At 41.8% G+C, this 25,523-nt stretch overlaps 1 protein-coding gene across 19 annotated transcripts in view; it reads right to left on the bottom strand.

Annotated features, from left to right (window-relative positions):
- The window catches only part of ZFAND6 (zinc finger AN1-type containing 6), an 83,955-nt gene extending 71,199 nt beyond the window's left edge, over positions 1 to 12,756 (bottom strand). Inside the window, exons 1-3 of one of the 19 annotated variants that reach the window (XM_063652433.1) lie at positions 11,743 to 11,793; positions 9,198 to 9,304; positions 4,671 to 4,786 (exon numbers count right to left, since the gene is read on the bottom strand). The gene's annotated coding sequence lies outside the window, so the exon portion shown is untranslated. Of the gene's footprint in view, positions 1 to 4,670; positions 4,787 to 9,197; positions 9,305 to 10,672; positions 11,825 to 11,896 lie in introns of those variants that run through there. The other 18 variants (XM_063652430.1, XM_063652427.1, XM_063652429.1 and 15 more) reach the window with 18 other exon arrangements.
- Positions 12,757 to 25,523: the final 12,767 nt, after the last annotated feature.

Genomic DNA, 25,523 nt, shown 5'->3' with positions numbered 1-25,523 from the left:
TTTTTTTTTAAATGTGTGGAAACTACTTTGCACTCTATAACTTCAAAGCGGCATGGGCACCCTAAAGTAAAAGGTATACTCCTCTTAAACGTCTCACTAAGCTACATTAAATAATATTTTTACTACAGAGATCCTAAAGAGACACTACACAGGAACTCTGATTTTTAAGCAAAAAAGACCTACTGTCACTTTATACATTACTAAGTTTGCTATTTTTACGTTATAAGTTTATATATTTTAATTAGAACTGCTTATGTTTTAGCAGTTTGGCCCATCAAACATTACTCTGACATTAATCATTATCTGACTGATTAAATGGCATTTAATGTCTAATTTACGGTGTAAGTATAATTTTTACCTCTACCAAAAATCCTGAGATTCATAAACTCGAAATTAAAGCTTATTAGAGAGACTTCTTAAAATATGTTTTTAATGTATGGTTTGCATCAGAAAATAAAAAGTGACAAAACCTTTAAACATTTTAATTTAAAGTTTTCAAAGTTCAAAATCTTGCAACTATTTTTCCTCAGAGAAAACTCAAATATTAGAACACAAAGCCAACAAAATTGTTTTGAATACAAAGGGAAGTCTTTGTAACAAACTGAAAATTCACATAATTGCAACTAGACATGAATATGGAGCAATACCCTGCTGAAGCCCAAACAGCTGCATAATCTATTATGCCCTTTAAGTGGACAAATTGAAAGAGCCAATTCACAGAGGTCTACTCCCAAGATCCTTTGCAAGGATTCACTGTTTTGAATGCCCAGCACTTCATGAGTCAAGTTCAGGTTTTCTTCCCACTGTGTGGACACTCTTGCAAAAGAACACTGGAAGCAGAGGAGGTACAGAGGCAATCAGCAAAAAGAATATACAGCCTGAATTACAGCATAAGACTTGAGGCAAAGTGACTGTAGATGGCCGAAGGTTTTATGGGAAAAAAAAAAAGAGAGATGGCAAACAGTTTAATCTTAAAATCTGGCAAGCATAAAATTAGTAGATACTTATGGAAACCAAATAAACCTTTGCTCTCGCATCAATTTTTCACTTCAAAGTTAATTATGAAACAAATACGAATCATACACTAATGTAACACCAAGACCACTCTCAATCTATACATAACCAAGAGAAAAGAGAACTGTGGACTTAGTGATTCCAGATTGTTTTAAGATCTCTGGGATCTTAAAGAACATCAAGATGATTATCATTTTAGGTAGCAAACAGGTTAAAATTAAGAGTAGCTTATTCCATTTCTAACTCAGCAGCAGCAGAAAACAACAGCAAAAACAAATAAAAAGAAAGCAATGTCACAACCATAAAACGTATAACCGAAATAATATGAAAACAATATTGCTTCTAAGCTCTGGAGCTCCCTGATTGCATGCAGTAACAACACTTTTTAAGCATCAAGTATTCAAAGGATGTATTGTATATTATTTGTGGGAGCCCAGAAAGTTTCCCAAATCTTATCAGCTAAAAACAATTTAGAAGAGAACAATCCACTGAACAATTTGGTCCCACTTCACTTTTGATTAAAAAGACCCTACTTACATAAAGAATCAATATCTAGACTATTAGGAACAACTTTTGGCAGAATATATACAGAACAGGGCAAACACTTTCTTAGAATTTTGAAGGATTCCATATAGTTCAAACTGCTCTTCCTACAAAAGAAATTAATCCTGGGCATTTTCTCTGGCACAACTGGTGGTTTATTGTAGTAGTTGATAAAAAGATCACCCTGACATTAGCAAAACATAACTGGGATCACTAAGGATAAACTCTGAAAAACACCTCAATGGGGAATAAAAAATAAAAAAAAATGGCCGGGTGTGGTGGCTCACGCCTGTAAATCCCAGCACTTTGGGAGGCAGAGACAGGTGGATCACAAGGTCAGGAGTTCAAGACCAGCCTGGCCAAGATGGTGAAACCCCGTCTCTACTAGAACTACAAAAATTAGCCTTGTGCAGTGGCAGGCGCCTGTAATCCCAGCTACTTGGGAGACTGAGGCAGGAGAATTGTTTGAACCCGGGCAGCAGACATTGCACTCCAGCCTAGGCTATAGAGTAAGACTGTCTCTAAATAAATAAATAAATAAATAAATAATAAAAAAATATTTCCCTGGCCAATACACATTGCCTACAAAAGTAAGATATATTTGAGCTTGCAATTCCTGGTGTATCTCTCCTGACTCCTTAGGGAAAAGATTACAAGGTGTGTATGAGGAGTTGGGGAGTTTGAATGAATGGCCTATTTCGGTCAAACACTGAACACAAAGGAAACATTAAGGAAACATACAGATAAGCAAGCATAAACCAAGCTGATAGAATAAGGTATCTTTCTACAAAAAAAACAGTAAATTGCTTTGTTTTAGGTCTCAAGGGATAAACAAGGTCACTGATTACTGCAAAATAAAAAGAAACAGGGATCACAATAGTGAGACAAAAGTAAAAGAGAAGGCATTTATAATACTCAACTATTAAGATTTTAAGAGTCAAAAATTTTCATGTGCCAAATAACATATCATAGATCATCTAAGAAAAAGTGCTAGACATAGAAAAACTAAGAGAAAATAGACTACTTTAAATTCTCTCTCTCCTTGGAGGCCTAACCCAGAAAAAAATAAATAAAATATTACATAAAATATGAAGACTCATTCTTTATATAGCTACCAAAAGAGCTTTTCTCAACCATTTTAATCAGTCACAAAGAAAACAATTCTGAAAAGCAAAAGTTGAATAGGTAACATTCTCTGTAAACTATACAATAACATTCAAAAGTTAACAGAGTTAGTTTATTCATTCACCAAATCTTTTGAACGTCTATTATGTGCTGAAGATACCACAGTAAATAAAATGGATATAGTCCCTACCACTGTAGAAACTTATGGTCGAGTCAGACCAGTGCTGTCTCACAGAAACATAATGAGAGCCACATGTGGTTTCCTATTTCCTAGTAGTCACATTGAAAGTTAAAAATTGGCTGGGCACGGTGGCTCACGCCTGTAATCCCAAGACTTTCAGAGGCCAAGGCAGACAGATCACTTGAGCTCTAAAGTTCAAGACCGGCTGGGCATGGTAGCTCACACACCTATAATCCCAGCACTTTGGGAGGCCACAGTGGGTGGATCACCTGAGGTCAGGCGTTCGAGACCAGCCTGGCCAACATGGCGAAACCCCGTCTCTACTTAAAATACAAAAATTAGCCAGGTGTGGTGGCACTCGCCTGTAATCCCAGCTCTTGGGAGGCTGAGGCAGGAGAATCACCTGAACCCGGGGGGTGGAGGCTGCAGTTAGCCGAGATCGTGCCACTGCACTCCAGCCTGGGCAACAGAGCGAGACTCCATCTCAAAAAAAAAAAAAAAGTTCAAGACCAGCCTGGGCAACACAGTGAAACCCCATCTCTACAAAAAATTTTAAAAAATTTTAAAAATTATACGGGCATGGTGGCGCACCTGTAGTCCCAGCTACTTGGGAGGCTGAGGTGGGAGGATCCCTTGAGCCAGGGAGGTTGAGACTACAGTGAGCCAACATCACATCACTGCACTCCATCCTGGGCAACAAAGGCAACACCATGTCTCAAAAACAAACAAACAAACAAATAGGCCAGGTGCAGTGGTGCTCGCCTGTAGTCCCAGCTACTTGGGAAGCAGAGGCAGGAGAATCACTTGAACCCAGGAGGCAGAGGTTGCAGTGAGCTGAGATTGTGCCACTGCACTCCAGCCTGGGCGACGGAGTAAGATTCCGTCTCAAAAAAAAAAATTTTTTTAATTAAGAAATAAAATTAACAGTCATAGTATATTTTAACACAATACATGTAAAGTATCATTACTTCAATATGTAATCAATTTTTTTAAAAAATTGAGATATTCTCATTGTTTTGTACTAGAAATCAAGTTCCTAGTTCATACTTAGCACATCAATTCAGACTTGCCATATCTCAATAGTCAGATGTGACTATTTAAATAAAATATGGTAGCCATTAGCCACAGGACTATAAATTAAGATAAATATCTATTATTGCCGAAGACTGTATCTCTGCTGTCCAACACAATCGCCACTAGCCACATAAGGCCACTGAGTGAGCACCTAGAATGTGACTAATACAAATGAGGAACTGAATTTTTAATATTAAATTAAATTTAAATTTATTTAAATAGCCACAAGTGGATGGTAGCTACCAGACTGTATGGATCTGGAAGAAGAAACAGACGCTAAAACAATTCACACAAACTTAATGAACTGGAGTTGTTACAAATGTTTATGAAAGAAAAGCCCAATATAAAATGAGCACATGAAGCCAACAGAAAGACCTAACCTATTTTGTGGCATCAAGGAAGGATTCCTCAAGGAAATCACAACTAAGCAAAACAAAAGCATATGCAAAGGTCTTGAGTAGAGAAAACTGAAAACACAGTAGAAATAATGAAGAAAAGTAACCAGGGGTAAAATAATATATGCCATTTGTAGGAGACTGATTTGGATTACAAAATCAAAACTCCATAGGAAGGCAGGAGGGGTGGAAGCAGCCCTACCATTTGGAAATAAAAAATAAAAGCCTCCCAAACAAGTCCTGAAACAAAGCTTGTCCCACTGTCCTCCCTCAGTAAACGCCAGTCATTCCAATCTTCTGTCAAATTCAAAGTCAAGTCAAGCACTTTGCATATCTACCATTTGTGCCAGCAGTTCTCGTCACTTGGGAAACTACCTTCAACTTCTTGATTTTAGAACTCAGAATCACAGTTCCAAATTTTCTACACAGGACAAGCTTTGGAGCAGCGATCCAGCTGGAAGATGGGGAAGAGGCTTGAAACTGTTTGCAATTTTTTTTTTTTTGGAGACGGAGTCTCACTCTCGCCCAGGCTAGAGTGTAGTGGTGCAGTCTTGGCTCACTGCAACCTCCGCCTCTAACGTTCAAGTGATTCTCCTGCCTCAGCCTCCCAAGTAGCTGGGATTTCAGCTACCGGCCACCACGGCCAGCTAATTTTGGTAATTTTCAAGAGATGAGGTTTCGCCATGTTGGCCAGGCTGGTCTTGAACTCCTGACATCAAGTGATCTCAGCCAGGCCTGCAAAGCAATTCTCACAAAATATTTTGCCAAAAAAACTTAGTCATTTCAGCTGGGCGTGGTGGCTCACACCTGTAATCCCAGCACTTTGGGAGGCTGAGGCAGGTGGATCACCTGAGGTCAGGAATTTGTGACCAGCCTGGCCAACGTGGTGAAACCCCATCTCTATTAAAAATACAAAAATTAGCTGGGCATGGTGGCGCATGCCTGTAATCTCAGCTACTCAAGAGGCTGAGGCAGGAGAATTGCTTGAACCCAGGAGGCAGAGGTTGCAGCGAGCCAAGACTGCACGACTGCACTCCAGCCTGGGCAACAGAGTGAGATTCCGTTGTTTTTTTTTTATGTTTTGATAGATTGGGAAAGCTAAAGAAACTCCCATACACACCTTGGTACCACCAATCAACTTAAACGTGACATCCTCAGAGAGACAGTCTCAGATCATCCGATTAGCACCTTCTATTATTTATTTACTTCCTAGACACTTGTCAAAATCTGAAAATTCTTTATTCGTTGGTTTGTCTATATTGACAGACTGTAACTGGATGAAGGCAAGAGACCTTGTCTTGTACATAGTTGTGTCCTCAGCACTTGGCACAATGTCTAGATGGAGCAGGTGCTTAAATACTTGTTGAAAAAATAAAAACTGCAACTGCAGAGGTTTTTAAATATATAAACATAAAAATATTACTCATCAAAATTTAAGTAATATAGGTAAAGCTATGCTCAGAAGAACATTGAATAAGATTACATTTTTTCATTATAAAACATAAAATATTGTAAAAGTTGCAATTTTTTTAAGTTAAAAAATTCAAAACTGGCCGGGCACAGTGGGTTACGCCTGTAATACCAGCACTTTGGGAGGCCGAGGTGGGTAGATCACCTGAGGTCAGAGGTTCGAGACCCACTTGGCCAACATGGTGAAACCCTATCTCTACTAAAAACACAAAAATTAGCCAGGTGTGGTGGCACACCCCTGTAATCCCAACTACTCAGAAGGCTGAGGCATGAGAATCACTTGAACCTGGAGACAAAGGTTGCAGTGAGCCAAGATCGTGCCATCACACTCCAGCCTGGGCAACAGAGTAAGACTCTGTCTCCAAAAAAAAAAAATCAAAACCAAAACTAATTTGAAGCCCCCAAAGAATAAACTAAAAAATCTGAGGACTAACTAAGCAACAACCAAAAAAGGGGGATGGGGGGGAGACTTAAACAATAACAGAAACACATTTGTTTACAAAATGAAAATACCATGCCCCATGTATACAAGTGTGCACTGGTAGCAAATCATTGATATTTCAATAAAACCTAAAAAGAACCAAGAATATGTGCATTTAACATATGATAAAGGCAGCTTTATTTCAAGGCAACAAGTTGTTTTTTTTTTAGCGGGGCCAAAATTTTTAAGGAAAAATAAGGGAGGTTATTTCACTTCACATATGTCAAAATAAATCCCAGATGAACAGAAAAAGACAGATGTGAAATATGAAACCGTAAAAGAACTAGGAGAAAACTTAATTGGGTAGGAGAAGCCTTTAAATATAAAAGCAAAGTAGAAGCCATAAAAGAAAGTATTAACCTAGTTTTCTTAAAAGGTAAAAACCCTTCCCTGTTTTTGTTTTGTTTTGTTTAAAAAAAAAAAAAAAAAGAGAGAGAGGGAGCAAGAGAAAAGAAAACACTGTTAGGTAAATGAAGAGCTAGGAAAAATATTTGCAGGCCAGGCCCAGTGGCTCATACCTGTAATCCCAGCACTTAGGGAGGCCAAGGCAGGTGAATTGCTTGAGCCCACGAGTTTGAAACCATTCTGGGCAACATGGTAAAACCTCAACTCTACAAAAAATTGCCAGGCATGGTGGGGAACGCCTGTAGTCCCAGTTACACAGGAGGCTGAGGTGGGATAATCACTTCAGCCCAGGAAGTAGAGGCCGCAGTGAGCCATGACTGCACCACTGCCCTCCAGCCTGGGTGATAGAGCAAGACCGTGTCTCAAAAAACATTTAAAAAAAACCAAACATACGTGTGTGTGTGTGTGTGTGTATGTATACATGTGTATGTATGTGTGTGTGTATATGTATATTTGCAGTATATAGCAGAATTGCTATCCTAAACCCTAAAAATATAAAAGGTTTAAAAGGGTATCACAAATATAAAACACCAGCCAAAATGGGGAAAAGATAAACTAGAAGATGTCCAATATCCAGGTTTATTTACTATCATAATTAATTAAAGAAATCTATAATGATTCCTATAGAAAGGGAAGGAAAGATGGAGGGTAGATGGATAGACAGATAATGTTGGTAAAGATATACAAGAAATGTGTATTCTGTCATATTTTTAGTCAAATTTCATATTAAAGTTTGACGTTAGTCAAACTTTTAAGGACAAAATTTGGCAATATTTATGAAAAGACTTTAAGAAATGTTCATATGCTTTGATTCAGTGATTGTAAGACAGACTAGATCCTAAAGAAACAATGACAAATACATAGAAGTAGCTCTTAGGATATTTATCACACTACTTATAATAATAGAAAAAAATAATTAACTTAAGTTACACCGAACAGATAACTAGGTTATAGTACTTTTATAAGATGGAACTGTCCACGTGGGTAACCACTAGTCACATGTGGTTACTGAGCACTTGAAATGTGGCTAGTCTGGGTCGGACATGGTGGCTCACGCCTGTAATCCCAGCACTTTGGGAGGCCAAGGCAGGCAGGTCACTTGAGGCCAGGAGTTCAAGACCAGCCTGGCCAACATGGCGAAACGCGGTCTCTACTAAAAACATAAAAATTTAGGCCGGGTGCGGTGGCTCACGCCTGTAATCCTAGCATTTTGGGAGGCCTAGGCAGGTGGATCACCTGAGGTCAGGAGTTTGAGACCAGTCTGGCCAACATGGTGAAACCCCCCTCTCTACTAAAAATACAAAAATTAGCTGGGTGTAGTGGCACGCACCTGTAGTCCCAGCTACTGGGGAGAGGCTGAGGCAGGAGAATCGCTTGAACCCAGGTTGCTGTGAGCCGAGATTGTGCCACTGCACTCTAGCCTGTATAACAGAGTAAGATTCCGTCTCAAAAAAAACAAAACAAAAAAATTCGCTGGGCGTGGTGGTGCACGCCTGTAGTCCCAGCTACTCGGGAGGCTGAGGAACAAGAAACGCTTGAACCTGGGAGGCAGAGGTTGCGGTGAGCTGAGATCGCACCGTTGCACTCCAGCCTGGGAGACAGAGCGAGACTGTCTCAAAAAATATATAAAAAAAGAAATGTAGCTAGTCTGAATTGAGATGTACTTTAAGTGGAAAATATACACCAAATTATAAAGACAGTCTAAAAAAAGACAACTATCCCATCAACAATTTCTTATACTGATTACATGTTGAATTAATAGTTTTTGGGTTAAATAAAATGTATTTTCACCCGTTTCTCTTTTTTTCATAACGTGGCCACCAGAAAATTTTAAATTACTTAATGCAGCTCCCATTTGTGACTAACGTTGTATTTCTAGTGGACTTTGCCGGTCTGAGGTATATAAGCCACAGTAAGAGGTTTCAATTTTATTTGGTATATTGAAAAGCTACTGGGGGGTTTTGAGTCAGAGAGTAAGATACTCTAATTTACAAATTTACACATTTAAATGAAGCAGAAGAGTAGAAAAGTTGAAGCAATGGTAACAGATGACTTCTATTATCATCTTAAACAAGATGGTGAGGCAGATTACATTTCGGTAAGTTCTTAATAAAGAGCCAGGCTGAGAGTGTTTAGAATGAACTCTTAATAGTTTAGGATATTAAGAATACACACACAAAGACCAAGGGTATACCTGACAAAACGTTAACAATAGTTATCTATGATGGTGTTATAGGTGGCTTTTCTTAGTAACTTTCTATTCTTTCTCCAAGTTTGAGGGGGAAAACCCCATATACACATTGTCCTTATAATCAAATAAAAAATAAGGTTTTTAAAAGCAGAATACAGCCCTACCAAAACAAAGCATCCTGATATTTGTCCGCAAGCTACATATAGAAAAAATGAAACCATCTCTACTCCCATGCCTTCAAACAAAAAGGTTATTCAAAACTACATGTAAATTCACACTTACATACATGAATGAAACATGAAACACATAAAAACACACCTATCTTCAGGATAGTAAGGAGATACTATTCCCTAATTTGTCGCTGTGTTCCTGTTAGCATAATGAAACAGATCCTCGGGAAGCACACCTTGTGGGCATTCTTTAATCTAAAACATATTTAAATATGGAGTTAACAAATCCTGAAACACCACACAACTTTTCCAAAAATGTTCCAAAGGATACAAAATTTAATTCCACAGAATAACACCTTGGTCCTAATGCTTTCCCTTAAAGGGTGTGACATTTGACAGGTGTTTTCCTTAACTAAAGTCTGTGCAAAACTGGAAGGATAAGCTTAGGACAAGTTTCTTTTACATGAGTATGCTAAGGCACAAGAGAAATTTTCAAGTAATTTGCTAGAGATTAGAGGGGAGGAGAGGAACAGCAGAAAGGATAATTTATTTTACATACAATCCAGCGTTTTTTCTACTATACTATTTTTACATAGAAAAGGAGATACCAAACAGTGCCACACTTTTTACAATGTGACTTCAAAGTAAGAGAGTCATTATATATAGGTTAATAGGAATTTTGGGTTTTCATGCAAATGTTCGACTAGGTTGAACTAGTTCAATCACTACGGCTATGAATCTTCTATTTAAACATAATAGAGAATCCTAATGTTTTTCATTCATTTTATTTCTAAGTAATTCAATCTATTCTAGTCCTGATTACCTAATACCGTCGAATGCAATCCACATTAAGTATTTACTCTAGAGAAATTCTTGTACTTGTGTACCAAGAGCCGGAAACAAGAAATGTTCACAGAGCAAGACTGCTTATAGCAAAACAAAATAAAAAACAATAAATACACGGTCGAAGTGCCCATAAGTTATGGCAGATTAACATATCATAAAGCAATGAAATAAACTACAGCCACAATACTATTTTTATAAAGCTCAAAAGAAAAACAAATTAAATGCTACACAGTTTCGGCACACAAACATGTATGATAAAACTATTTTTCAAAAAGTCAAGGAAGTGACATACACAAAATCCACTGCACAGATAAGAAACTCATAGACAAATGCAAGTTTTAGTAATGTTCCAGTTTTGGGTTTGGGGGGAGTCGTCAAGGATTTATGATGTTTTATCTGTTTATACTTTACTGTGTTTTTTTTTTTGTAGTATTAAATATATTTTGGTTACTTCTTAAAAACTTTACTGACATATAGTTGACAATAAACTGCACATATTTGAAGTGTAAAACGTGTAAGTTCTGACATACGCATACACCCAAAAAGTTATCACTACAAGGTAATAAATCCATCGACCCCTGTATTTTCTCCTGTACATTTGTGATGTCTCCCTTTAAATACATTTTAAAACGTAAAAAAGTAAAAATAAAAAAGACAACCTGTTTTGGAAAGCTAAACGTGCATATTTTGCAAAACATTTCCCCTAGGGCTCTGGAGAAACTATACACAACTCAGAAAGTGCCTTAAAATTGGTGACATGGTTACTGAACAACTAACCTTAAAAGTTTATGGTATTTTACACTTTTAAAAAATCAAATTCCGATTTCGGTTTGAAAGAGGAATTTAATCCTGTTTCTCGGAGCTTCAAAATCATTAATTCTGCCTGGCTTTTTTTTGAGACGGAGTCTCCCTCTGTCGCCAGGCTGGAGTGCAGTAGCGCGATCTTGGCTCACTGCAACCTCCCCCTCCCGGGTTCAAGCGATGCTCCTGCCTCAGCCTCCCAGTAGCCGGGACTACAGGCGCCCGCCACCACACCCAGCTAATTTTTGTATTTTTAGTAGAGACGGGGTTTCACCATGTTGGCCAGGATGGTCTCGATCTCCTGACCTCGTGATTAGTCCGCGTCGGCCTCCCAAAGTGCTGGGATTACAGGCGTTGAGTCACCGCGCGTGGCCAATTCTGCCCAGTTTTTATGGCCCAACAACTTAATATAAATTATCTTTAGGTAACCCCAAGGTCCTAACTTCCTCACAGCTGGTTACAACTTCCGAGATGTGAAGGTAAATCATAGCGTCCCAACTGTGTGGGTTAGCACATGACTTAAAAATCAAGTTAAAAAGATTTCAAACACAATATTCTTTCATACTTTTTTAGGTAGCTAAAACTTGAATATAACTATTTCAAAAGAGCAGACAAAAAATTTAGAATCCTAAGCAAGCTAAACCCAAACAGGAAAAAAAGAGACCAATTCCCTTCCCGGTGCCAGTCAGGAGTTGGAGACACCGGGCTGCCTCCGGCTGGTTTCTGAAAACACCGCAGGTGGAAAAACATCCCGAAGAGGTCCTGAGACTCGGAGGAGGCGGGGAGCTGACGCGCCCCAGTGTGCCCGGGGCCCTTCCGACCCCCGCCAGCCAACCGCTTGCAACCCGCTCGGGGCGGCGCGCGTCGCGGCCTCCGCGGCTCTGAAGAACTAAGGCTCCCGACCCCAGCGCGACCACCCTGACAGGAAGCGGCCCCCGGCCGCCGGCGCCCGCGTGCTGTCTGAGGTGAACCCGCCGATCTCCGGCCTCCACCCCCGGAGCCGGGAGTCCTCGCCCTCTCGCCCGCGGCCCCCGCGGGCCCACCACCTGCTGCGCCGGCCAGCCGCCCTCCGCTTCCGGCTCCCGGGCGCCGGGAGGGGCCGGGGGCGGGCCTCGCCTCGTTGCAGCCGGGTGGGGGAAGGGAGCGGGCGGGGGAGGGGCAGCGCCGGGCAAGCCGGGTCCCGCGGGCCGCGCTCCTCACCTGGCGGCGGCTCTCTCCGCCTGACGCGCTGCCCGCCGCCGCCGATAGCCGCCGGTGAATGGGTACAGGTAAGGCCGCCGAACCCCTGCTTGCTCCGGCTCCGCCACCGCCGGCCCCTCCGTCCGCTGTTTATTAAACTTTTCTGTTTGGTTGTTCGGCCTATGACGCGACCGCGGAGGAGAGCCACTGGATTGGCCGGCTCCCGGGGCTGACGCGGCGGGCCCCGCCCCCACACTAATTATTACCGGCGCGGGCGGGGCCGCAGGCCGGAGGAGGCAGGGAGAGGCGGGGCCAAGGCTCGGAGCGCACGGCAATTGGCCGGAGGCAGAGAAGAGGCGGGGCGGAGCGAAAGGAGATGGTCCTCCGCCCTCTGCACCTCCACTGTCCCTTGCTCCACTGCCCTCTATGGGGGCGCTTCCCGCCGCAGTTTCTCTACCTCCAATAGCTACGGGAAGGCGATTAAGAGGTGCCGCGGAGACTTTAAGGGCTTGGTTATGTAGGTTCAGGTACCTTTGCTACCTCGCAGGGAATGGCGTGTCCCTGTCTCGGACTGAGGCACCAAAAAGAGTTGCACTCCATCTGCCACTTGTGCAGGAAGGAATTCTGAGCTTCTGTCTTCCCATGCAGGCCGGCGCCTCAGTCTGCAAGCGCAAAGTCCGAGCTCAGGGCGCATACTGGAAAGCAGTTCTCTGCCCTGCCCTGAACTGGGACTTGGAAATAGAAGCAAGACGAGAAGCGTGCATGCACACGTGTGCAATACATACATGCACAAGCACAAGCACCCCCAGTTCCAGCCTTTTCCAAAAGCACGGGGTCAGTTCCCACCTGCGTGGTGCACGCTGTGCCGCTGCGCTGAAACTAGGGGTGATAGGCAGAATGGCTCCCCCTGAAGTTTTTCAGCCTTTGTTCGGGCTCAGGAGCATCACGAGCAGGAAGTACGTGACACTTTAGTTCGAGGTCATTCAATCCTACCGTGAATGAGGGGTTCCGTTGGGGCATCCAGGTAGGCGAGCCCAGTCCTGAGGATCCTCTTTATTTTGAATGTTGGTATTTTGTTATTAATGGATTTTTTTGCATTAATTTTAATTTTAAAAAATAAAAATGTTATTCATCTTGATCACTTAGTTTTTTGGTGCTCCCTTAAATGTTGTGCCTGAAGTGAGTACCTGTTGAGCATTTAGCAACACAGAAGTCACCTTGGGGAGTACAGTTTAAGTGGAGGACAAAAGCCTGATTGGAATGGTAATAAAACCTACTTATTAGGCTATTTGTGGGGGTTAAATAAGATAATATGTGTGAAAGAGCTTCTTGAACTAGCAAGGTTATGCGCCAAGTCTTATGGATTTTGTCCTAAATGTATTTTTCTTCAGATTCTTGTCCAGTTTATCGTTGTATTAACTCCAGCACCTAACCCAATTGGATTTTCATATACAGTTGTTATGAATTTGCAGAAATTGGGTTTACATGACCTTTACTGCTTTCCTTTGTTCCAGATTCGTTCTGGGAGATTGAGAGATTATAGTATTGCATTGTGACTTGGAATGCAGACAGACCACTGTCACTTACTAGCTTTGCGGTCTTAAGAAAATTGTGTGAAATGGGAACAAAAACCTACCACAAAGGATTGTTATGAGGGTTAAAAGATACTGCGTTTCTATTCACCCAGTAAATGCTATATGCCGACTCTCTGCCAGCCTGTGCTGTAGGTGCTGGAGACAGCATTAAGTAAGAAAGATGAAGGCCCTCCTCTCATTGACTTACACAGGGGAAGAGAGGAAGCAGAAACAATAAACAGTATACATATGCAACCTACCGGCCAGTGTAGGTAAGCAACATATTCACAGCACCTGGTATGTAACAGATGCTCAATAAATGATTGTGTATTTGCATTATTATTTCCAGCCCCATCTTCTTTCCTGTGTTCCAGAGCAGGACATTCACTGTGTGCTTATCACAGCCATTCAATATATCCAAGGCTTATTTTCCCCCAAACATATTCTTCCTCCTGTAGTCCCAATTTTGGCTAATGGCGACACCATGTTTCCAGTTATTAAAGCTAGAAACTCAAGCTTTATTGAGATTTAACACACATATCATTACAACTCACCCATTTTCAAAGAATACAATTTGCTGGGTGTGGTGACACATGCCAGTGGTCCCAGCTACCCAGGAGGGTGAGGTGGGAGAATTGCTCAAGTCCAGGAGTTCTGGGCACTAGTGCACTGTACCCACAGGTGTCCACAGAGGGTGGGGGGCACCATCAAGTTGCCTAAGAAAGAGGACTCTGCCCAAGTCCAAAACAGAGCAGGTCAAAACTCCTGTGTTGATTAGTAATGGGATCATGGCCATTGTACTCCAGCCTAGGCAACATAGCAAGACTCTGTCTCCTATTAAAGAAAAAACAAAAAGAAAAATGAAAGAAATTATACAATTCAGTGGTTTTTAGTATATTCACAGTGGTGCAGTTATCACCACAAATCAGTTTCGGAACATTTTGTCACCCTATAAAGAAACCTTGGCAGGGTGCAGTGGCTCATGCCTGTAATACCAGTGTTTTGGGAGGCCGAGGCAGGTGGATCACTTGAGGTCAGGTGTTAGAGAACAGCCTGGTCAACACAGTGAAACCCTGTCTCTACTAAAAATACAAAAATTAGCCAGCCTTGGTGGTGCACACCTGTAGTCCTGGCTGCTTGGGAGGCTGAGGCAGGAGAATCACTTGAACCCGGCAGGCAGAAGTGGCAATGAGCTGAGATCACGCCACTGCACTCCAGCCTGGGTGACAGAGCAAGACTCCATCTCAAAAAAAACAAAAACAAAAACAAAAAACAACCTTGTACCTGTTAGCAGTCACATTCCCCTTTCCCCCAATCCATGCCCCACCTCCACCCCTAGGCAACCATTAAGCTACTGTGTGTCCCTTAAGTTTTGCAAGTGATCCTTTGGCCTCAGCCTCCTGAGTAGCTGGGTCTATGGGTGCAAACTACCATGCCTGGCTAGTTTTGCCTGTTTTGGACATTTCATAAATATGTAGTCATATAATATGTGGTCTTTTGAGACTGGCTACTTTCACTTAACATAAGGTTTTCAAAGTTCATCGTGTTGTAGTATGTATCAGCACTTCATTTCCTTTTATTCAATACAGTGAATATTTCACTGTATTGATATTTAATATAACACATTTATTCATTAATTTATAGACATTTGGGTTGTTGTCCACTTTTTGCCCATTATGGAATAGTGCTCCTATTCACATTTTTATCCAAGTTCTTACAGGGACTTTTTTTTTTTTAACAGATGAGGTCTCACTCTGTCACCCCGGTGAGGGTGTGGTAGCATGAACATAGCTCACTGACACCTCAGCTACTGGACTCAAACAGTCCTCCCACCTCAGCCTCCCAAGTAGCTGGGACTACAAGTATGCACCACCATGCCCAGCTAATTTTTTTTAATTTTGGAGAGATGGGGTTTCACTATGTTGCCCAGGCTGGTCTCAAACTCCTGGGCTTAAGCAGTCCTCCCAGCTTGGCCTCTCAAAGTGCTGAGATTACAGGTGTGCCACGCCCAGCCTGTTTTTATTTGTCTTGGGTATCTACCTAGGAGTAGGTAGACACTGCGTCATATGGTAACTCTGTTTAACCATTTGAGGAACTGCCAGACTGTTTTCCATAGAGACTACACCATTTTACATAACCACCAGCAATGAGTGAGAGTTTCAATTTCTCCATATCTTTGCCAACATTTGTCATAATCAATCTTCTTGATTATAACTACCCTAGTGAGTATGAAGTGGTGTATCACTGTGGTTTTGCTTTGCATTTCCCTAATGGCTAATGATATTGAGCATCTTTTCATGTGTTTATTGGCCATTTGAGTATCTTCTTTGAAGAAATGTCTATTCAGATCTTTGCCCATTTTTTAATTGGGTTGTTTGTCTTTTTATTGTTGGTCATGAGTTCTTACATGTTCTAGATACAAGTCCCTTTTCAGATATGTAATTTGCAAATATTTTCTCCCATTTTGCATATTGTCTTTTCACTTGCTTGATGATATCATTTGAAGTATAAAAGTTATTTAATTTTTGCTCTTTTTTTCTTTTCTTTTTTTTTTTTTTGTGATGGGGTCTCGCTCTGTCGCCAAGCTGGAGTGCAGTGGTGCAATCTTGGCTCACTGCAACCTCCGCCTCCCAGGTTCAAGTGATTCTCCTGCCTCAGCCGCCCAAGTAGCTGGGACTACAGGCGCCTGCCACCACACTCAGCTAATTTTTGTATTTTTAGTAGAGACAGGGCTTCACCATGTTGGCCAGGCTGGTCTCAATCTCTTGACCTCATGATCCACTCGTCTCGGCCTCCCAAAGTGCTGGAATTACAGGCGTGAGCCGCTGCGCCTGGCCTCATTTTTTTTTTTTCTTAAGCCCTCCTCTCCGCAATATCCAATTCGTCATGAATTTCACTGATTCTGCCTTAGAAATATCTTTGGAATGCACCCCCCCCCCACCACTGCCCTATACAACTCCCTTGTTATTTCTCACCTGAATTTAAGTAATAGCCTCCAATTCTATTCTCTTTTCTACATCCCCTCACATCCTACCCGATTTATCTTCCAACTGCTTCCAGAAGGATCTTCCTGAAACACAAAATGAGCAGGTCAGACCTCTTTTGGTTCCTTGTCTCTGCTGTAGCAGTTCTCACATTCCTCTGATAAGAATACCTTGAGCATTTAAAAAATTCACATTGCAGGTCATAATCTGGACACAATAAGAATCTCTAGGGGAGGAGTCTGGAAATCTAGTTTTAATAACCCCCCAGGTGATTCTTATTCTCAGAATGGTTTGGCCTAGGACAATGGTTCTAAAGGAGGGGGTGCGATTTTGTCCCCCAGAGGACATTTGGCAATGTCTGGAGACATTTTTGGTTGTCACAACTGGATGGAGCTGTCACTGTCATCTAGTAGCAGCAGGAATGCTGCTAAGCATCCTGTAATGCACAGGGCAGCCCCCCTCAACAAAGAATTACCAGCCTCGGCCAGGCGCGGTGGCTCATGCCTGTAATCCCAGCACTTTGGGAGGCCGAGGCGGGCGGGCGGATCGTGAGGTCAGGAGATTGAGACCATCCAGGCTAACACGGTGAAACCCATCTCTACTAAAAATACAAAAAGAAGAAGAAAAAAAAAAAATTAGCCGGGCGTGGTGGCGGGCGCCTGTAGTCCCGGCTACTCGGGAGGCTGAGGCAGGAGAATGGCATGAACCCGGGAGGTGGAGCTTGCAGTGAGCCGAGATCGCGCCACCGCACTCCAGCTTGGGCGAGAGAGCGAGACTCCGTCTCAAAACAAACAAAAAAAGAATTATCAGCCTCAAATGTCAATCATGTCATTTTGAGAAACCCTGGTCCAGGAGATAAAATACATACTTCTGCATTTGAGGCCAGGCAGTTAGTCCCCAACTCTATCAAGTATCTGTTGCTCCGTAAGAAACACCCCAAACCTAGTGGCTTAAAACAACAATTTATTATCTCTCTTGATTCTGTGGGTGGACTGGGCAATCCTGCTGCTAGTGTTGCCTGGACTCTCTCATGGAGAAGCTATAGGTGACAGATGAGCTGTGATGGCTTTTTAGCTGGGGCCTCTCTTTCCTCATAGTCTTTCAGAGCACAGCACTTTCAGGAATACAGGAGCATGAGCCTGGTCTTCCTTGGAAGTCGTATGATGACACTTCTGCTATATTGTATGAAAGAGTGATATAAGACTGACCTAGATTCAAGGGGTGGGGAGATAAATTCTATCTTTTGAAACAGGGAGCTTGCAAAGAATTGATGGTTTTAATCCACTTTACCAATTTATCTTTTCAAAACTATCTCCAAGGGCACACCCACTTCTAACATAACCCCAGGGAAGGATAGGACCAGAACAGAATTTGAAGCTCTGGTTAATGGGGAAGGAGCTACTTTTAGAAAAACTTCTCATGGACTTGACTTCTGTTAATAGTGTTTCCTCTAATAGCTTTTCAGCAGAGTCTAAATCAAAGTTCTCAAACTTTTGGTTTCACAGGCCCTCCTTAATGTTTGGCTCAGCACAAGACAGCTTGATTGAGTCTCCTATTTTCCTCTACATTTTTTTTTTACACGAAGTCTTGCTCTGTTGCCCAGGCTGGAGTGCAGTGGCGCGATCTCGGCTCACTGCAACCTCCGCCTCCAGGGTTCAAGCGATTCTCCTGCCTCAGCCTCCCGAGTAGCTGGGACTACATGCATGCACCGCCACGCCCGGCTAATTTTTTGTATTTTTAGTAGAGACAGGGTTTTAGCCAGGATGGTGTCAATCTCCAGACCTCGTGATCCGCCCACCTCAGCCTCCCAAAGTGCTGAGATGACAGGCATAAGCCATCGCACCGGGCCTCTACATTTTATCTGTTACAATATCACACATCATGTAGCCTCTAGAAAACTCCACTGTACACTCATGACAAAGAGAAATAATGACCTAACATTACAATGAAAATAATTTTGACCTTGCAGACCCTCTAAAAGGATCTCAAGGGCCTCCGGGGGTTCATGGATCACACTTTGAGGACTGCAGGTCTAAACTACCATCATGTTGACACAGTGTCTTAAAATTGTTGAAAGAGTACTACACTTGTAGTAGGCATTCAGGCAAGCAGCTCCCTCAACTCATGGACATGCTTCTTCCCACCTCCTTCTATTCATTACATTCAGGATGCTGGGCCTTTTTATGACCTCACCCTTGTACGGGTATTCTCTCTTATCCCTATCAAACTACCACTCATCCCTCAAAACCCAGTATAAATGCCTGCTCATTGGTCAAGGCTGTCTTGATTCCTCTAGCCATAATTAGGATGCCCCTCTTCTGTGTTTCGCACACTTTATTCTTCCTTCTGCAATAGTACTTCCCTTGTTAAATTGAAATTTGTCAGTCCAGCCTGGGCAACATAGGAAGATATCCTCTCTACTAAAAGTTAAAAAAAAAATTAGCCGGTCGTGGCAGCACATGCCTTACTCAGGAAGCTGAGTTAGGAAGATCACTTGACCTCAGGAGTTTAGGTTACAGCGAGCTATGATTGTGCCTCTATACTCCAGCCTGGGTAAAGCAAGACTCTGTCTCAAAAAAAAAAAAAAAAGAAAGAAAGAAAGAAACAAAGAAAAGAAAAGGAAAAGAAAGAATGAAATTTGTTTGCCGCTTCCCTAGTTAGACTAGAAACTTGTTTTCCTGAAGTTTGATTAAAAAAAAAATTGGTATATGATAAGCATGTAAATTGCTCCATTTCCAAGTCTCTAACCAATTGTTCTTTTGTTTTGTTTTATTTTGAGACAGAGCCTCTCTCTGTGACCCAGGCTTGAGTGCAGTGGTGCAGTTTCGGCTCACCACAACCTCGGCCTCCTGTGTTCAAGCAATTCTCGTGCCTCAGTCTCCCGAGTAGCTGGGACTATAGGCACGTGCTACCACGCCCAGCTAATTTTTATATTTTTAGTAGAGATGGGGTTTCGCCATGTTGGCCAGGCTGGTCTTGATCTCTTTACCTCATGACCCACCCATCTCGGCCTCCCAAAGTGCTGGGATTACAGGCCACTGCACCCGGCCATCTCTAATCAATTGTTCTAACAAATATATCAACTCTCCTTTTCCCCAAGGTTTTGTGTGAGGCCTTCTTTAGCATATGTCAACTTTTTATACATAATAGATTCTAGATCTGAGTTTTTCCACTATTCTTGCTATTTTTGCTTCAACAGCATGTTTTTATTCAAGATCCATGACATTTTAATCTCATTGCTATATAATATGCTTTAGTGTCTACTAGAGCTTGTCTTTTTACTATCCATTGCTCTTCTTCTGAATTTTATTTGAAAATCTGATCTGTTTATGCCTCTAAGTTAACTCTAGAATAATTTCATCAGTTGTTTAGGAAATATCCTGCCAAGATTTTAATTGGAATTGCATTTGCCAAAAACAATTTGGGGGAGCAGGGAGAAATATTTTCATCTTCACAGTATCTGGATGGCCCATTAAGAAATTTGCTGTTGGGCCAGGCACGGTGGCTCACGCCTGTAATCCCAGCACTTTGGGAGGCCAAGGCAGGCGGATCACGAGGTCAGGAGATCGAGACCAACCTGGCTAACACAGTGAAACCCCGTCTCTACTAAAAATACAAAAAAAACTAGCCAGGCATGGTGGCAGGTGCCTGTAGTTCCAGCTACTCGGGAGGCTGAGGCAGGAGAATGGCGTGAACCTGGGAGGCGGAGGTTGCAGTGAGCCTAGATCGCGCCACTGCACTCCAGCCTGGGCGACAGAGCCAGACTCTGTCTCAAAAAAAACAAAAAAAGAAAAAAAGAAATCTGCTGTCTTTTTTCCTCATTTATTCAGCTTTTAAAAAAACACTTCTCATATTTTTGTTTCCTTAACAGTGAAATATTAAAGAGAAATGCTTATGAGCATTATTTTTTTGTTAATAATTCACTTATGATTTGTTGAAACTGTGGATGAAATTTTCTTATATTTTCAAGCTAGTCATTGATAATATATTACAACGCTATTTAATTCTGTATATCTATTGTATACCTAACCACTAAACTGGTTAGAAAAAAAATATATATATATATATATAGTGTGTGTGTATATATATATATATATATATATTTTTTTTTTTTTTTTTTTTTTTGAGACACTGTTGCTTTGTCTCCCAGGCTAGAGTGCAGTGGCACAATCATAGCTCACTGCAGCCTCAATCTCCTGGGCTCAAGCAACCCTCCCACCTCAGCCTCCCAGGTAGCTGGGACTACAGGTGCACAACACGATGCCTAGCTAATTGTAAAATTTTTTGTAGAGACGGGCTACCACTGTTTTGCCCAGGCTGGTCTCAAACTCCTGGGCTCAAGCAAATCCTCTTGCTTCAAACTCCCAAAGTGCTGAAATGACAGATGTATATCACCACACCCCGTCCTTAAAAAATATTTTAAATAATTTTTCAGTTGATTGCTTTGTTTTTGTGTGTTTGTATGTTTGTTTGTTTGTTTTTTGAGACAGAGTCTTGCTCTGTTGCCCAGGCTGTAGTGCAGTGGCATGATCTCAGCTCACTGCAACTTCCACCTCTCTGGTTCAAGCAATTCCCCTGCCTCAACCTCCCGAGTAGCTGGGATTACAGGCGCACCCCACCATGCCCCGCTATTTTTTTTTTGTATTTTTAGTAGAGACGGGGTTTCACCATGTTGGCCAGACTGTTCTCAAACTCCTGACCTCAGGCCATCCGCCTGCCTTGGCCTCTCAAAGTGCTAGGATTACAGGCACCCAGCCTGCTTTGTTTTTTGTTATTATAACTAAAATAGTATTTTCTCTTTTTCTTTAAAATATTTATATTTTTTATTTATGTTTCATGTCTTACTGATGTAGCCAGAGTTTTAAAGCAAAATTAAATATTATTGATATGACAATATTGATTGATATATCATGTTGTTGATATGATAATATTGATATGACATTCCATTATAGACTAGTTTCTGACAAATGCTGATTTATTTGGAATAAATATCTTTTTAAAAAATTGTGTTCTGGGCTGGGTGTGGTGGCTTACACCTGTAATCCCAGCACCTTGGGAGGCCGAGGTGGGTGGATCACGAGGTCAAGAGATCTAGACCATCCTGGCCAACATGGTGAAACCTCCTCTCCACTAAAAATACAAAAATTAACTGGTCATGGTGGCGTGCGCCTATAGTCCCAGCTACTCAGGAGGCTGAGACAGGAGAATCGCTTGAACCTGGGAGGCGGAGGTTGCAGTGAGCGAAATCGCAAGCACTGCACTCCAGCCTCGGCAACAGAGCGAGACTCCATCTCAAAAAGAAAAAAACAAATGTGTTCTGGCCAGGCGCAGTGGCTCACGCCTGTAATCCCAGCACTTTGGGAGGCCAAGGCAGGCGGAATGCCTGAGCTCAGGAGTTCGCGACCAGCCTGGGCAACATGGTGAAACCCCGTCTCTACTAAAACACAAAAACAATTAGCTGGGTGTGGCGGCATGCGCCTATAGTCCCAGCTACTTGGGAGGCTGAAGCAGGAGAATTGCTTGAACCCGGGAGGCGGAGGTTGCAGTGAGCCGAGATCGCGCCAGTGCACTTAGCCTGGAAGACAGAGCAAGACTCCGTCTCAAAATAATAATAATAATAATAATAATAATAATAATAGTGTGTTCCAAGGATGACTACTATATAAACAGAACAATAAGTATTGGCAAAGATGTGGAGAAATTGGAACTCTTGTGCACTGATGGTGGGAGTGTAAAATAGTACAGCCACAAAAAATTAGAATTACTGTATGATTCAGCAATTACACTTCTGGGCATATAACCAAAAGAACTGAAAGCAGGGTCTCAAAGAGATATTTATACATGGATATTCAAGCAGCATTATTCACAATGCCAAAAGGTGGAAGCATCCTGTGTCCATTGACAGATGAATGGATACACAAAATGTGATATATATATATGAGATGGAATATTATTCCACCTTAAAAAGGAAGGAAATTCTGACACATACGACAACACTGATGAACCTGGAGGACGTTATGCTAAGTGAAATCAACCACTCTCAAAAAGACATATACTGTATGACTATTTAGATGCGGTACCTAGAGTTATCAAATTCATAGAGACAGAAAGTAGAATGATGGTTGCCAAGGGCTGAGTGGAGGGAGAAATGGAGAGTCATTGTTTAATGTGTACAGAGTTTCAGTTTTGCAAGATTAAAAGAATTGTGGAGATAGATGGTGGTGATGGCTGCACTAGAAAGTGAGTGTCCTTAATGCCACCGACTGTACACTTAAAAATGGTTAAGATGGTAAATTTTAGGCTCTGTATATTTTATTGCAATTTTTTAAAAAGTGATGCTAAAGAGGTACCATCTATTTTTATAATTAATTTTTGTTAGAAATGGCTATTGAATTGTATTGACTGATTTTTCTCTTCCATAAAGATGATCTTTTTTTTTTTTTTTTTTTTTTATTTGAGACGGAGTCTCGTTCTGTCACCCAGGCTGGAGTGCAGTGGCACGATCTCGGCTCACCGCAACCTCCGCTTCCTGGGTTCAAGCGATTCTCCTGCTTCAGCCACCTGAGTAGCTGGGACTACAGGCATGTGCCACCATGCCCGGCTAATTTTTGTGTTTTTAGTAGAAACACGGTTTCACTATGTTGGCCAGACTGGTCTCGAACTCCTGACCCTGTGATCCACCCGCCTCAGTATCCCAAAGTGCTGGGATTACAGGTGTGAGCCACCATGCCTGGCCAAAGATGATCATTTTTATATTTGATCTATAGTTCTAAAGTAGTATATTAATAGGCTTACTTATTGAATTTTTCTTGTATTATTGATATGCTTAGCACAACTATAGTGAGTTTTTCTTTCATTATGTTGTTTAATTACATCTGCTAATGTTTTAGTTTAGATTTTTCATCTATATCTACCTGATATAGCCCAATTCATCAGTAGTATCAAATGAGCTTACGTTAAATGATTCTAAACTCCCATTTTACCTTCCCTTACACTCTTTTATCCTCCCTTTTATGATAATTCCAGGAAACTTACTCAGGCCAAAGGATACTTACACTCAGAGAGAGAAAACCAGAATGCCAACTAAGTCAGCATGGGAGTCTGTGCTGTTTGTTTCGTTGTTAGTTCTGTTGCTTCATCCGCTGGTGTCCCCGGCAGTCTTACTCATGTGTGTTCTCTTGTTTAGCAGTAGTTCCTCTGGGCAAGACAGGAAGGGGCTGAAAAGATCTGCTCCTGAAAGGGTTAGTATTCAAATACTCTCCCTCCACCAGCAGCAAGTGAGGCAAGATGGACTCAAAGACTCACTTGGACTAAATCCTTCTCCCCTGTTCTCCAGGTCCCAAGTTCTCCCTATACTTTAAGATGATTGGATGCAGGCATACCCATTGCTTTGCCCCATGGGCCCATAGACAGTTCCAGAAATGAGTATGTTTATGATTTCCAGTCTTCCCCATGATGCTTACAGTCTCCATACTACATATTTCCATGTGTGAGATTGCTTTCCAATATTATGCTTGAAAACTTTCTCAGTCTCTGCCTAACTTACTGGTCCAGTCAGGGTTTTCACTCCATGTTTTATCAATTTTGATAATATGTATTTTTATAGAAATCTGCCTATTTCATTGAAATTATTTGTTTTTTTTGTTTTTGTTTTTGTTTTTTTTCTGAGATGGAGTCTTGCTGTGTCACCCAGGCTGGAGTGCAATGGTACGATCTCAGCTCACTGCAACCTCCGCCTCCCGGGTTCAAGCGATTCTCCTACCTCAGCCTCCTGAATAGCTGGGATTACAGGCATGCGCCACCACACCGGCTAATTTTTGTATTTTTAATAGAGACAAGATTTCACCGTGTTGGTCAGGCTGGTCTTGAACTCCTGACCTTGTTGTGATCTGCCCACCTTGGCCTCCCAAAGTGTTGGGATTACAGGCGTGAGCCACGGCACCTGGCCTCAAATTTATTTGTTAATGTATACTTGTGCTGTCAGCACTCTGGGGCAAATGTGACTTTCTTCTGAGCGTGAGGATAAAATAATCTACTGAGAATTAAACTGCAAACCCAACTCAAAAGGATCATAGTAGAGATGTTTGAAGATTGCAATTGTTGTTTTTAGTTTGTGGGCCTCTTTGAGGGTCTTCATGAAGCCTGTAGATTCTCTCCTTAGAAAATTGCAAAAACTATATGTAAAGCTTTCCATCTAGTTTAGAAAGTTCCCATATCTCCCAGAACCTGTCTGCGGACCATGGATCCATGTCCATGAGCTCTGTAACTAAAATGATGGAGCAGCTCCTAAGACTGCCATTGTTCATTTGCCCTTAGAATGCACTGACCTATCTGAAACAAGCCAGTGTCAATCATAAAGAGGGGAAGATTGGTCCTCATGGAAGCAGAGACAGAGGAGAGTCAGAGATGCAATAATCGGCAGTGTTCATCACAGCACGGTCCAGGGGATAGGCAGTTTCAGTGGCTGAATTTCACATATGCTGGTCTAGCTGACAAGGTGATCCTTATTGTAAAATGAACGTTTTTATCTAGTTTACATTCTTCACAAGGATGTCTTGTTATTAGAAATGCTTAATTTATCTAACAGACTTCCTTTGTTGTGATTAATATGATTGGGCTGTTTTCTAGCCTCAGTTATATTTCTCATTTTTAATTTATAAATTGGTAGTTGGATTTATACATCAGTCTTATGAACTTGGCTATTGTGAGTCTGCCTGTGAGAAATGGCTCTGATGACAAAATCAGCATTCTGAGATGCAAAACTGAGCACTTGATACAGTAACCAAATGAGGATAGGGAATGCTGCCCCATAATGCCTCTCAGGGAACATCCCACTGGGTTCATTCAGGCAGGACATCTAACAGTATTATTGTGATGGCCAGGCTGGCTATTCTCAACACATAGAACTATCCTATACCTAATCGTATAGCCCTTTCTTCATTCTAATTGTAATTATTCCTGCTCCTTGACTAGGATTCAAAGGATTATCTGTTTATGTTATCTTTTTAAAAATGTTTCAGGCCATGCGCGGTGGCTCACGCCTGTAATCCTAGCACTTTGGGAGGCCGAGGCGGGTGGATCACGAGGTCA

The sequence above is a fragment of the Pongo pygmaeus genome, chromosome 16 (assembly GCF_028885625.2).
Source record: "Pongo pygmaeus isolate AG05252 chromosome 16, NHGRI_mPonPyg2-v2.0_pri, whole genome shotgun sequence".
Lineage (NCBI taxonomy): Eukaryota > Metazoa > Chordata > Mammalia > Primates > Hominidae > Pongo > Pongo pygmaeus.
The sequence above is the reverse complement of the archived record's forward strand: the minus strand, read 5'-3'. Positions and strand labels throughout refer to the sequence as shown.